General features: G+C 40.1%; 1 non-coding gene across 1 annotated transcript; it reads left to right on the top strand.

Moving 5' to 3' along the window:
* Positions 1–893: 893 nt before the first annotated feature.
* LOC133246995 (U6 spliceosomal RNA) lies at positions 894–1,000 on the top strand. Its single transcript, XR_009736235.1, has one exon. It is a non-coding gene; the product is annotated as a U6 spliceosomal RNA (small nuclear RNA).
* The last annotated feature ends 7,968 nt before the right edge of the window (positions 1,001–8,968 follow it).

Here is an 8,968-nt window from a genome sequence, read left to right as displayed (position 1 = left end):
TACCAAGAGAACATTTCATGCAAAGATGGGCTTGATAAAGGACAGAAATGGTATGGACCTAATGGATGGAGAAGATATTAAGAAGAGGTGGCAAGAATATACAAAAGAACTGTACAAAAAAGATCTTCACGACCCAAATAATAGTGATGGTGTGATCACTGACCTAGAGCCAGACATCCTGGAATGTGAAGTCAAGTGGGCCTTAGAAAGCATCACTACGAACAAAGCTAGTGGAGGTGACGGAATTCCAGTAGAGCTATTTCAAATTCTGAAAGATGATGCTGTGAAAGTGCTGCACTTAATATGCCAGCAAATTTGGAAAACTCAGCAGTGGCCACAGGACTGGAAAAGGTCAGTTTTCATTCTAATCCCAAAGAAAGATAATGCCAAAGAATGCTCAAACTACCGCACAATTGCACTCATCTCACACACTAGTAAAGTAATGTTGAAAATTCTCCAAGTCAGGCTTCAGCAATACGTTAACCATGAACTTCCAGATGTTCAAGCTGGTTTTAGAAAAGGCAGAGGAACCAGAGCTCAAATTGTCAACATCCACTGTATCATGGAAAAACCAAGAGAGTTCCATAAAAACATCTATTTCTGCTTTATTGACTATGCCAAAGCCTTTGACTGTGTGGATCACAATAAACTGTGGAAAATTTTGAAAGAGATGGGTATACCAGACCAGCTGACCTGCCTCTTGAGAAACCTATATGCAGATCAGGAAGCAACAGTTAGAACTGGACATGGAACAACAGACTTGTTCCAAATAGGAAAAGGAGTACATCAAGGCTGTATATTGTCACCCTGCTTATTTAACTTATATGCAGAGTACATCATGAGAAATGCTGGGCTGGAAGAAGTACAAGCTGGAATCAAGATTGCCGGGAGATGTGCTCGCTTCGGCAGCACATATACTAAAATTGGAACGATATAGAGAAGATTAGCATGGCCCCTGTGCAAGGATGACACGCAAATTCGTGAAGCGTTCCATATTTTTGGGAACGCGGGTATACCTGTGGCGGATTCATTTCGATATCTGGCAAAACTAATACAATATTGTAAAGTTTAAAAATAAAATAAAATAAAAAAAAAAGATTGCTGGGAGAAATATCAATAACCTGAGATATGCAGATGACACCACCCTTATGGCAGAAAGTGAAGAGGATCTAAAAAGCCTCTTGATGAAAGTGAAAGAGGAGAGTGAAAAAGTTGGCTTAAAGGTCAAAATTCAGAAAATGAAGATAATGGCATCTGGTCCCATCACTTCATGGGAAATAGATGGGGAAACAGTGGAAACAGTGTCAGACTTTAATTTTTTGGACTCCAAAGTCACTGCAGATGGTGACTGCAGCCATGAAATTAAAAGATGCTTGCTCCTTGGAAGGAAAGTTATGACCAACCTAGATAGAATATTGAAAAGCAGAGGCATTACTTTGCCAACAAAGGTTCGTCTAGTCAAGGCTATGGTTTTTCCTGTGGTCATGTATGGATGTGAGAGTTGGACTGTGAAGAAAGCTGAGCACCGAAGAATCAGTGCTTTTGAACTGTGATGTTGGAGAAGACTCTTGAGAATCCCTTGGACTGCAAAGAAATCCAACCAGTCCATCCTAAAGGAGATCAATCCTGGGTGTTCATTGGAATGACTGATGCTGAAGCTGAAACTCCAATATTTTGGCTACCTCATGAGAAGAGTTGTCTTATTGGAAAAGACCGTGATGCTAGGAGGGATTGGGGGCAGGAGGAAAAGGGGACGACAGAGGATAAGATGGCTGGGTAGCAGCACCGACTCAATGGACATGGATTTAAGTAAACTCCAGGTTGTTGATGCACAGGGAGGCCTGGTGTGCTGCGATTCATGGGGTCACAAAGAGTTGGATACGACTGAGCAACTGAACTGAACTGAACTGATATTTGCAGTTGTTTTGTCTCGATTTCATTTATTTCTGCTCTGATCATTATGATTTCATTCCTTCTACTCACTTTAACTTTTCTTTGTTCTTCTTTCTCTAGTTGTTTTAAGTATAAAGTTAGGTTGTTTATTTGAGATTTTTATTGTTTCTTGAGGTAAGATTGTATTGCTATAAGCTTCCCTCTTTGAATTATTTCTTCCTTTTGGTTTCTGTCCTCCTAATGTTGGTCCAGTGGTTTGTGTTATCTTTGTATAGGGTGAGATTTGTGCTGAGTTTTGTTTGCTTGTTTGTTTGTATGTTTTTCCCCTGATGGGCAAGGCTGAGTGAGGTAGTAATCCTGTCTGCTGATGATTGGGTTTGTATTTTTCTTTTGTTTGTTATTTAGTTGAGGCATCCTGCACAGGGTGCTACTGGTGGTTGGGTGATGCTGGATCCTGTATTCGAATGGTTTCCTTTGTGTGAGTTCTCACTATTTGATACTCCCTAGGGTTAGTTATCTGGTAGTTTATGATCTTGGAGTCAGTGCCCCCACTCCAAAGGCTCAGGGCTTGATCTCTGGTCAGGAAGAAAGATTCTACAAGTGAGTTGTTATGGCATTAAGTGAGATTAAAACAAATACTCCAGAATGAGAAACCAAAGAGGAACCCCAGACAAATGGCAGTTACAAAATCAGGCAAATAATAATTAAAATAATGGAATATACACATATACATATACACCCATAAGCAAACTCAAAACAGTCCAACAAAAGTAAAGTACAGTAGATTGCCCTGGGAAATCAAAAATTATATTTACCAGTTAGAACAAGACTAATTAAAGCACAAACTGGAAAACAAAACTAAAGCAAGGTGCCAAGTGGGAAATAAAGCAATGAAAACAAAACTAACAAATATACTAACAGGAAAGGAAATAAAGAGAAGAGAAAAGAATAGATATGAAAAGCTAGATAGAGGTAGATGAAGAAGATGTATATATTCTAAAAATTAGCTGCAAGGGGAAAAGAACAGAGGCAAAGGCAAACAAATATAGAAAAAAATAATAGATTTTAAAAACCTAAAATTATAAAAAAGAGAGAAAAAAAAAGAAGAAAGAAAAACAGAGAGAGAAAAAAAAGGAAAACTCCACAAAACTGCAAAAGGCCAACAGAGAGGCAGAGGTTTATAACAATAATAAAATATGTGACTGAATGGTACACATATACATATATACCCATAAACAAAATCGAAACAATCCAACAAAAATAAAATACAATAGACTGACCCAGAGAACAAAGGAAACCAAAAATTGTATCTACCAGTTAAGAACAAAATTAACTAAAGCACAAACTGGAAAATAAAACTAAAGCAAGGTGTCAATTGGGGAATAAAGCAATGAAAACAAAGCTAACAAATAAGTTGAGAGGAAAGAAAGAATAGATATGCAAAGTTAAATAGAGGTAGCTAAATAAGATTTATATACATTAAAGATTAACTGCAAGGGGGAAGAACAGTAGGAAAAGCAAACAGATAATTAAATATAGAAAAAATAACAATAGGCTTAAAAATTTAGAAGTTAAAATTTTAAAAAGGGAAAAGGGGGGGGGCGGGAATAAAGGAAAATGGAAAACACATAACTGCAAAACCAAAATAGAGGCAGAGGTTTATAACAAAAATAAAGAGTGTGACTGAGGAAAAAAAGAAAAAAAGCTCAAAAGCTTAATTAAATTTCATAGTGCCAATAAAATTGACAACTACAACACGGGGGTGGGGGGAGGTTAAAAAAAGGGGAAAAAGAATCCAAAAGAATCTAAAGAACAAGTCAAAACATAAGAATAATAAATGCTTTTCTTGAGTCACTGCTGTCAGAGTCCTTTCCCTTGCTGAGAGTCACAGCCCACCTCACTTCCCTAGGATGACCTCCAACTCTGTGTTGATTTCTGGACCTGCTTTGGGGGCAGTTCAGATTCTAATCTGGTCCTACTCCTGTGTGTTCTTGCCTCCAATGTCCACAGCTATCAGCACTAGTGCGTTTTCTTTTGTGGGAGCTCTCAGTGTTCTTTTATATATTCCATAGATACAGAGTCTGCCTAGTTGATCTTGTGGATTTAATCTGCAGCTTGTACACCCTGTGGAAAGGTTTTGGGTCTTCTTCCTTACCCACACTGCCCCTGGGTTTCAATTGTGGTTTTATTTCCACCTGTGCATGTGGGTTGTTCACTGGGCTTTGCTTCTGAGTCTGGCCTAGAGTACTTGGGTTTGCTAAAGGGCCTGGTGTAGAGGTGGTGCAGCTGCATGGGTCACAGAGGTTCTGGTAGCACCAGGTAATCAGGGGAGTTGGCAGCTAGGGCAGCAGGAAATATGGTGCCTTAGAAGGGTATAGCAACTAGTCTTGGCCAATATGCTCCAGTATTCTTGCCTGGAGAACCCCCCTGACAGAGAAGCCTGGCAGGCCACAGTCTACAGAGCTGCAAATAGTTGGACACAACAGAAGCAACCCTCCACACATAGACAAAAGGCTTTTTTCTTTTTTTTGCCTGTGGCAGCTCTATCTCAGTGAGAGTTGAGCGTGAGTGTGGTGCAGCTGCTTGGCTTGCAGGGACCCTGGTGGCACCAAGTGTGCAGGAACATGGACTGCCTCCACCGCATGAGTTATGGCCCTATCAGAGTTTTTTTTTTTCTTCCAAGCCTCTTGAAGCTGGCAATCAAAAGGCCTTTTCACCAGTCTTTCTCTGAAGCTTCACCTGTTGGGGGCCAGAGTGAGGTACTCCGCCCGTGGCAAAGGTCATGAGAAAGGAGGTTCAACATCCTCAAAGGCGGGATCGAGCCTCAGGAGTCCCCCTGAAAATCCTCAAGCATCTACCCCCATAACCAGAGCCTGCCTACTTTACTACTTTGTGCTCTCCCCTACACCTCTGACTTTACTGGGGGCTGTCCCCCACCACCTCTTTCGGAGAAGGAGTTAACTTAGAGCTCCAGTTAATAATAATTCCTGGGCGTGATAGGAGTGTTTCAACCTACAAACTCCTCTGAAGGTTCTCTAGCCTGCCTGATGGGCTTGTCCGGCCACATGTGATTGCTCACAGCCTCCCAACCATGAGAGGCATGAGATGCTTTAAACCTTCTAAAAACAGGTTCCTTAGAAAAGTTAGAAAACTATTAGTATAAGTATAATGGGCTGATTAGAAATTGTATTGGTGAAGGGTTTTTCATTTGTTGAGCCAATGTTTGTTGCTAAGTCTCCACATCCCCTGCCCTTACGCACATTAATGAATATATAGAAGAAATAAGTATTAACCTTTGATATTAATCACGTTAGACCTTAGGCTAAGTAAGTTCTTTCCTTAACTAAAACCCACTACACCCTCACCCTATAGGAATGTAACTTTATTTAGGTGGCGTCTGTTTTAAGAATAATCACCCTTGGAGAAAAAAGTGCTCTGGTTGACTGACCACTGTCACAAGGAGAGGGTCATAAATTGTCAGCAGGCCCCCTGGCCAGAAGATGATGTAACACCCCTAAGACCTCTGTATACATTTGTGTGAAGCACCTGACTTTAATAAAAGTCAGGACTGCTTTCCCCACGTGACTTTTGTATAACATCTCAGTGTATAAAAACAGACTCTGGAAAATAAAAAATTGGGATCAGTTCCTCGAAAGACTGGTCTCCCCATGTCTCTCTCTCTCACTCTGGCTGAGTCTCCATCTGGAGTGCGGAACCCGCCATGCTTACTAATTATGCCTGGGCTTCTAAGATCCGACCGGGGAGGCCTCAGTGTCTCCTCTCCTTCGGGAGAACGGAAGGACACCTGCGGCCTACGTAAGTGGTGCAAGCTTCCTGTCTTGAAGTTTTATTGGTCTCCCGCATAAACCAAGCTACTCAGCCTCTTTTCTCCACTGAATTTTCCTACTGAGCTATCCTCATTCTATTACTCTTTATATCTTTGATGGATATTTAAATAGTCGCCTAAGCCATCTCCCCTTCGAATACCCGGGATCAGCCGGGGCTGGACCCTGGCATTCACCCATTCAGGCACTTAATTAGAGGGCTCCCTTGCCTGAGGTCCTTCTCTGTTGTTCAGCCTGTCAGGCACATAGAGGATCACCCCTGGCTGGGGTCCTACTGTGTAAATAGGGCATCAGGCACTTAAAGAGCACCTTAGGTGGGATCCTACTCTGTAGTTCAGTGCATCAGGCAGTTGATGGTCTAGCCTCTCTATTGTTCAACTGCTGATGTTGGCATGTGGGGAGAGAGAGGCTATGGTGATGGCTCCACCCCCTACAGGTGACTCATCAGTATCACCTTGCTTCCATGGCTGCCTGACTTTCCTCCACAGGCATTTCCCACCACAATCTCCTCCTTCACATACCCTCAATCCGTCTCTTTGCAGTCAACAGCAGCCCTCACCCTGGCATTGCCCCACAATCCCTAAACTCCAGCTCCCAGATGCTGTGCTTTCCGGGCGACCTGCATCCATGTTTGGGGTCTGTATAGCTGTGGCAAAGACTGTCTGATCCATTCCATTTAGGCTGCCACAGATCAGCTGTTTCACTTTCAGCCTCAAATATTTCTCCTCTGACTCAGACAATTGCTCTGATGTGGGGATTGGACCCTGCTTCAGTTCTCCCACCCGCTGAGGGCAGATCCATTCCTAGTAACACTCCTGTCTCCCCCACCCTTCCCCACCCCCCCGCCCCTGGCCCAGTTCCTTTGTCCTATGGAGTTTTGCGTGGTTCTATACATTCTTTTCAGCTGGTCAGGTACCCCTGTTCACCCTCAGCTGGTGTTCTGCATGCACCTTTGTATCTGAAGGTATATTCTTGATGTATCCATGGAAAGAGATGTACTCCACATCCACCTACTCCTCTGCCATCTCTTCCCTCTCTACCTTACTCTTGTTAAAATTAAGGTCCAGTAAAATTAAATGCATATAATTATTTTAAAAATAAGATGTAACATTAATTTATGTATAATTCAGAAAGAGAAAACTGCCAATTAAATAGTGGCATAGTGTTTTCTAATAACTCAGACTTTTTATTTTATATTTATTGAAAACCATTTTTTTTTCCCCAGTCGTGTCATGTTGCCAAGAAAAAAAAACAAGCTGTGTGCACATGATCTATGCTCCCTTTGGCAAACAGGCATTGTAAAATCTGTCAATAGCAAGACACAAAACTATTTAGATTTGCAAAACTTAAAAACTGAGTACTTATAAAACTTCTTTCTTTCTTTTTTTCTATAGATTTCCTTTCTTCTCTTGTTCCTCTTCCTCTCCTTCCTCAGTCTCTTCTCCCTTCCTTTTTTCTTTTTTACTCCATTTCATTCGAAGTCTTATCTCCCTCTTATCTCAACTTTGCAGGAAAACAAGCTCAAAGAGAATAACAAAGAAGTAGTAGCTTGAAAGGAAAGTAGGCATAGACTTTTAAAATTTGCTTTGTATTTTTATGGAATGGTAGTTTTGAGAATTCAATAGTGCAGAAAATACAGCAAGCCTTCAGTTTCAGGGGAATGTTGCTGAACTTGTCTTTTAGACCAGTTGTAAGTTAGGCTATTCAAAATCTGTAGGAACTCATGAATGCATGAAAGGAGAGAGATGTTAACCAAATTGCCCTTCCCCCAAATAGAAGGCATCTGGGTTTTCCCTAAATTTTATAGTTTTGGGAATTAAACATAGTAGCCATATTATTACATAAAACTTGAGAAATTGTTTACACATATGCTGTTCAACAGAATGAGAGACTAGAAGATTTCAAAATTTAGCAACGCAAAAATAAAACAAACAAAAAAAAATTTTTCATTTCTTGTGCAGCCTAGCTCCACATCCTCTGGCTACACTAAAAGTCTCTGTCCTCATAAATTTTCTGTATATATAAAAGGAATCCTGATACAAATACACAGAAGACAAGGAGCTTAAAATTTGACCTAATACGTAGTTTGACTTCCTTCTATTAACAATCGTGACATCTTAGGAATTACAAAACCTGTAGTAATTATAAGATGGACAATGAGGACTTCCCTGGTAGTCCAGTGGTTAAGAATCCACCTGCTAATGCAGGGGACACAGGTTCAATCTCTGGTTCGGGAAGATCCCACATGCTGTGGAGCAGTAGTTGCTCCACAACTACTGAAACCTATGAGCCTATGGCCTGTGCTCCATGACAAGAGAAAACACTGCAATGAGAAACCCCGTGCACAGTGGCAAGAGTGTAGCCTCTGTTCCAGCAATTAGAAAAAGACTGCATGTAGCCACGAAGACCCAGTGCAGCCAAAAATAAATACATAAATATAATTTTTTAGTCCCACATTCCTCAACTAAAAGACATTGTACACCACAGTGAAGATCAAAATCTTGTATGCCATAACTAAGACCCAGTGCAACCAATAAATAAATGAATAATAACTTTTAAAAACTGATGGACAATGATTAAGGTAATATTTCTAGATTTTTTAAGCATTTAATGCACAAATTAAAATTTAAATATTGTATATTAAAGTTATTTAAAATAGATTCCATGCTTGTTATTTCACATGTGGGATAAAAGCATGTAAAATGAAAAGTGAATTTCAGTTGTTATTTATGTATATATGTTTATATATGTGTATATTTTATTTATGTGTATATGTTTGTATATATGCATTTCAATAGCTGAATATGCACTCTTTCTTGTGGTCATGAAATTGACACTGGCTCCATATTCTGTCCTGTGACATTGTTGTCTCTTTAATCAATGAAATTTGGGCTTCAGTGGTTATATTAACTGTCTTCTTTTAATAAAGAAATGCCTTACAAATTAAATAATGAGAATGATTTCATTCTCATGCACACAATGTTCTCAGTTACAGGAAAAAACTCATTGGGAAAGTGTAATACCACATAAATAAGTCCACACATAATGAATCTGGAAATCCAGTGAAGCAGTGACTTTCAGTCTACATGTGCTGCTGGTATCTGTCACCACAGGAGATGCACACCTTAAGCTATGAATTTTCTTTCTTTTTTTTTTTTTTTAATGACCCAGGTGTTAGCTCAAGGAGGAAAAAAGATTAGGTATAAAAATTAAGTGATGTAATAAGGGTA

This window comes from Bos javanicus, chromosome 4, assembly GCF_032452875.1.
Source record: "Bos javanicus breed banteng chromosome 4, ARS-OSU_banteng_1.0, whole genome shotgun sequence".
Taxonomy (NCBI): domain Eukaryota; kingdom Metazoa; phylum Chordata; class Mammalia; order Artiodactyla; family Bovidae; genus Bos; species Bos javanicus.
The sequence above is the reverse complement of the archived record's forward strand: the minus strand, read 5'-3'. Positions and strand labels throughout refer to the sequence as shown.